This window comes from Petaurus breviceps, unplaced genomic scaffold (genome assembly GCF_028583685.1).
Source record: "Petaurus breviceps papuanus isolate PSGF00001 unplaced genomic scaffold, PetGlider_PUasm1.0 151, whole genome shotgun sequence".
Lineage (NCBI taxonomy): Eukaryota > Metazoa > Chordata > Mammalia > Diprotodontia > Petauridae > Petaurus > Petaurus breviceps.
In genome coordinates, this window is record NW_027185712.1 from 33,639,952 (window position 1) to 33,645,951 (window position 6,000).

The 6,000-nt window shown below is 41.9% G+C and overlaps 1 protein-coding gene across 2 annotated transcripts in view; it reads right to left on the minus strand.

Moving 5' to 3' along the window:
* The window catches only part of SEMA5A (semaphorin 5A), a 679,502-nt gene extending 673,637 nt beyond the window's left edge, over positions 1–5,865 (minus strand). The window contains exon 1 of one of the 2 annotated variants that reach the window (XM_069077034.1): positions 5,137–5,865. The gene's annotated coding sequence lies outside the window, so the exon portion shown is untranslated. The remainder of the gene's footprint in view (positions 1–5,136) is intronic. The other variant, XM_069077023.1, reaches the window with a different exon arrangement.
* Between the last annotated feature and the right edge of the window lie 135 nt (positions 5,866–6,000).

Sequence of the window (6,000 nt, forward strand, 5' to 3'; positions counted from 1 at the left end):
TCACTTGAAAGTCATGGCATCACCTTCCTGATGTTACGGTTCCTCTTTGAAAACGAAGGACAAGCAACAACGTATCTATTGCATTTCATCTAAGATGAGCTATTTCCACTCCATACATTTTGTATCTTCACAGTTATTTACATGCTTTCTCTCCCATTAGAATATGAATTCCTTGAGGCGCAAAGACCATGATCTTGTCTTTCTTCATATTCCCAGAATATAACACAATGCCTGGCACTTAGTGTTAAATAAATGCATCATCATCATCATCATCATCATCATCACCATCATCATCACCATCATCATAGCATTTTAAATTACTTTATGTATGTATGACACCTCATAGGACCCTCAAATACTCTTGCGAGCAGGTATTATTATTATGCTCATTATACAGATAAGAAATCTGAGGCTGAGAAAAAGTAAGTGACTTGCTCATGATAACACAGTTAATATCTGAGGCAGGATCTGAACTCAGATCTAGACTCCAAGCCTGGTACACTACCCACTGTACCACCTAAAGCCACCTAGCTCCTTCACTATTGAGGTCTGACTACTAACACTGTATAGAATATAGCTTAATTTTTGTTTCTGATTTTTTTTTTGGAGGGGGGAAGGTAGGGCAATTGGGGTTAAGTAACTTGCCCAAGATCACATGGCTAGGTTTGTGTGTGTGTGTGTGTGTGTGTGTGTGTGTGTGTGTGTGTTAAGTGTCTAAGGCTGGATTTGAACTCAGGTCCTCCTGACTCCAGGGCCTGTGCTCTATTCACTGCGCCACCTAGTCGCACCTGTTTCTGATTTTTATTTTTATAAGTAGCAGTTTTGCGAATTTCCAGTTTGCACTGTTTTAATGACATTTTATTTCAAACGCTATATTACACTTGAGACATAACTTGTATTTGAAATTTCTGTGCTTTCCAATTTATTGAAGAATGAAAGATGAAGATTATTTGACCTGATACCCTTCAAATGGCAAAGATTAATTGTCAATGAAAGTGTATATGTATTGAATTAAAAACAATAGTTATCTTTCCCTTGACTCTAGAATTTGAAAATTTTGCTTAGCTTTCACGTCAAAAAGTCTTGTGTAATCTTTCAGCAGGTAGAAATCTTAAGAGATTTCAGATTCTTCTGTTGGTATTCTAGTTCACATTAGATTTTCCCCCTTAGTCAAATACTAAGTAGCTTCTAGAATTAATCAGTTCCTGACAAATTTATGACACAAAAATGAGTAAGTGAAATGTATCCAGTAAAGTGTCTACTTCAACTGCCCTGTATATATCTTGTGTTTATTTACATTTCCCCAATAGAACCTAAGCTCCTTGAGGGCAAAAGGACTATTTTTGTCTTTCTTTGCTTTCCCAGTGTGTAGCACAGTGTCTACAAAGTACAAACTTTTAAAAAATGCTTGTTTGGCTGGCTTAAAAAAAAAACTATTTCCCTTTGAGATACTCCTCTCCTGGCTTATTTGGGCTACCTGATTACTTCAACTTTGAAGGAATAAGAAATATCAGATTGCCACCTATCTTTAGCAGGTCATTTCTGCAGTTCAATGGACAAAATGCTTTTTTAAATTAGCAAATGAATCAACAGAACTGCTAAATATGTGGTAAAAAGAAAGCTACTAGAAAATATTTGATTATGGAAAATATTGGTTAAATATGGTAAATAAAATTTAGCCAAGTTTATAAGTGAATATATTCTCTTATAATTTCCTTTACAGGCAGAGACAAGTTCAGTTCCCAAATTAGAAAAATTTGTCTAACTCAACAGTTGAATAGAAACTTAATTTATATTCTATAGTTATTTAGCACTAAAAATAAGAACTTCCTTGACACATCTGTGTTATAATTACAAAAGCCTCCTATCAATGTATATAAGTAACTATGGCAACTTTATTATTTCCAATATAAAAAGATGAAAATGGAATTTTAGAATCAAGTTTTTTAGGGGGCTCAAGTAGGATATAGGAGGGCTATATGAAAATTATCATTTATAAAGTACTATACTCTTGATTGTGAGATATTCTTTCCATGTAATTCATTTAGCGATGCATTATATATTGCTGACACTTTTAAACTGGTGATCCAATGTAATTCCTCATGTCAGGTTTTTAATAGTTTAACTGTGGTTGATGATTGCTTTCTACTGTTTTATACTGTGATCTTTTTACATCTTTTAACTTTTGGGTCCCAGAGTTTCATTTTCTATACTTTAATGCATGTCCAATAATAAACAAGGTTTAATTCCAATGACCTAATAAGACAAACAAGACCAAAAAAAGATAAATCCAAGTTAATGAACTGTCTTATGCATAAATAAGTTCAGTCAAGAGGCAGTTTGTCTGACACTCTTGTAGTAGTATGCATATTAGTCTGTGACAATGGCTCCGTCACATCTTTGACATTATGCCTCCCGCCCATCTCTTAACAAACACCTACTGGGAAGAGGTTTCAAACCTTATGGTACTTGACTCTAGAGGTTAATAAATGCCAATATGAATAAACAGTCTCAAATGGAAAATGCAGCTGAACTATAACAAGCATTTATCCTAATGTACTTCTCAACATTTCAAAATCCCCCCTTTGGACAAAGACAAGCTTTACCACCCAAGAGTGTAAAAGCTTTTCTCTCAGCAGGGGTCTTGCAGCTGTTCACCATTAAAACAACTAAGTGAGAGGGTCCCCTTTAGTAAAAGTCATAAAAAGATTATTATCATCAAATCTTCCATTTGTTTTCTTAAGGCAAACAACTAAAACATAAATGCATTTAAAGGTATATACATACAGTCAATATGCAGATATACACACTTGTAGAATTTGATGACAAAATTGTTCAGGATGAGCTACTCTTCCATCACAAACATTTTTTCAAAAGAATAGGCTGACCAGACATAGTAAGGATAATTGGCTACTTCTTTATGTTTTTTTTAAATGGACAAGAAATTACTTGAAAATTTTTAGAGATTTTGAGCAATCTTGTCTACTCCTTGCAAAAAATAACCAAAGAGAGAGAAAAGTATATTTTATCATAACTGAACTAAGTACAACATTTTAAAGAGTTTGTGTTCAGTCTTTTGCAGCAATGTATTTAAGGCGTGCCAGCGGTATTTTAATAAAATGATTTGTTAAATGTTTCAGTCAATGAAAATCATCTGATTGCCCAAAACAGTGCCCCATTTGTCCACAAACTTAAAAGGCTGTTACCAGCTTGCATATCTTCTCTTCATTGAAACTATATACTGGTTGCTCAAAAGGGTTTCTTTAAGGATAACCAAGCGTTATGCTAAGTCCAAGGCTATGTTTTTCTATTTTAAAAAATGTGTTTCAAGTTTTATATTCTTAAGCAATTCTGTCAATACCCTAATATTAATGTCGACTGCATATTTTTAAATCCTCCATTAAAAATAATCAATAGCATAACTGCTGCGACCAAAAATAACCAATAATACAACTCTTCCCAACTACTAAATGTCATCTGTAAGGAGGTAAACATTAAATATCCGTACACAATACAAGAAGCACCAGCTCATTAATTTTCAACTCCCTCGTAGGCATTCATCTTAAAAACTTAAATATAACATTTTACCGATGAAATTTCAATTTATTCCTGAGCAAACACAACATTTACAAACTATACCCACACAAGAATTGTCTGTGACTGTATGCATCAAGCTCAAACCAAAGTCTAACAGTATTTTCCAAGACACCATCCTCTTCCCTTCTACATGCAGGCACTGACAGCTCTCTCCGATCAACGTGGAAGTCTTTCCTTAATATGAAACAGTTGCAGGATTTGCCCTCTGTCCCTTTCCGACAGTGACCCTCAAAGTGCTTGCTTATTGATGTCTCTACCAAATGCGCCTACAGCGGTCTCTCTAAAGCCAGAGCGCTCGCTCTCAGCGCCCCCTGCCGGAAATTCTGAGGCATGGCAATCAATGAAAAGTTTAATTCCAAACTCCATCAGCAGCATCCAGGTGAAAAAAAAAATGGCTAGCAGTCTTGGAAAGGATCGGATAACGCTTTCCCGCCAAATCCTATCAGACTCCTGGGACTCCAATACACAAAAAAAATTAGAGAACTAGTCTCTGGAAGTGAGAAGACTTAAAAATCCCATTTAGAGATCCCTTTTTCCCCTATAAACTAAGTCGTTCTTCAATCCTGCTAGAAGACAAGGGATTCAAGATTCCTTTTGAAACTGATTTAAGAGAGAGTGTTGGGGAGGGGGGGCGGAGGTGGAGGGAATGTAGAATACAGTGAATGAGAGATCTTTGAACATTGCCAAACTAGTCCGAGAGCCTAATAATCCCAGGAAGAAAAAATATGCTTCTCCCCACCCCATGTACAAGGGACCCCTTTATTACTTTTAATAACAAATTATTATCATCATTCCGTAATAGTGAGAACTCTCAACACTTCCTCTCTGCCTCTATTCAGTATAAGGAATAGTTGCTTCCTTGTGCATCTCCTTTTAGGATAATTCAAGTCTTCTACAATCCCAGGACCCTCGATCAAATATGTTGTTCACATTCTCCAGCAGTCTCCTTCAAACAGACCAAGAAAAGTTGTTCCCAGAAGAGGCTAAGGAAATCATGAGACTCAGAGGGTTTAAAAGCCTCTACTAGTCCCTTCTTCCTGTCTCCTTTAGCCCACGCTCCTTTTAAGGGGAGGCTTGCAAAAAGTCAGTGTTAATTCGCACTGCTCCCCCAAATGCCTCTCTTAACGGATCTCTCCTTTCCCACTACCACTGCGTTCACTACCATACACACACCTCACACTCTCTTTTGAATACAAGACACAGGCACTCTAAAGTCTAGGACGTAAACTTAAGTCACAAGCAGTTGAATGGCGGAACTGTTAGTCCACAGCAGCCAAGGAATCTCAGCACCTCTAGAAGCCCCAGTGGTAACCCAGATAACCAGAATCCTGCTCCATTCCCCTTCGCTAGATCATCCCCAGCAACCTGATGCGGTTCAGATGCCAGGAGCCCATCAATCCTCCCGACCAGTCCAAGAACTAAGCACAAGCGATCACTGAGCCTGCTGCCCCCACCCCTCAAGTCGGGCATAGTGCTGAGAGAACGGGGGAACAGCGGCAGGGCCAAGGAGAGGAGGAGGAGGAAAGAAAGGACTCTCACCAGGTGCTGTGCCGGCTTCTTGCCCAGGTCATCGAGCACTTGGGTGCCCGGAGACGCTCCGCAGTCCTCTCAGGTCCCCACAAAAGGAAGTCAAACAGAGAGACCCCCACCTAAGTCCCCTTCCCTCCCCCCACCCGCCCCTCCAAAACACGGACCCCCCCACTGGGGGGCTGGGGACGCGGGGGGACAGCGTCTTGGGACCAGTAGCCGAGTCTGTTGAGGGGACGAAGCTCGCACCAAGTGCCGGCTTGGCCGGGGTGAGATTGGAAAGTTGGGTGATAAATCCAGTTCCGTAGGCGAGCAGCAGGTTGAAGACAGCCGGGGATCTCCAAATCGCCGGACAGCCCGGAGGAGACAGCACAGTCCCTGGGAGAGGCCGGAGGGAAAGCGAAGCCGCGGCAGTCGGAGCAGCGGTAGCAAGCCCCGAACGAGCGTCCTCCTCCACCCCTTGTCTTGCAGCCGCAGCCGCAGCAGCCTGTGCCCCGCGCGGCTCCCCCGCCGGCCGGTCAGCCCCGGCTCGGGCGGCAGCCGCAGCCGCAGCAACAGCAGCTCGGTACGAGTGGAAGGAGAGAGCGCGCGCGAGAGGGGAAGCTGAGCCGGGGAGCGTGAGCCGCGGAGAGGGGTCCCCCTCGCGCTCGCACTCACAGACTCCCTCTCCAGGACTCTCTGGGACTCCTCGCTCTCTCCACTGAGTCCAGCTGTGAGCAGCTACCCAAACCTCTCCGCCCCCTTCCCCCGCCGCCGCCGCCGCCGGCCGCCACCGCCACCCCCCGCCGCCGCTGGAGCGCAGGGGCGACTAGACGAGGCAGCCGCCGCCTCCTCCTCCTCCCCCTTTACTTCCCCCTTCTCCCATACCCCCCCCCC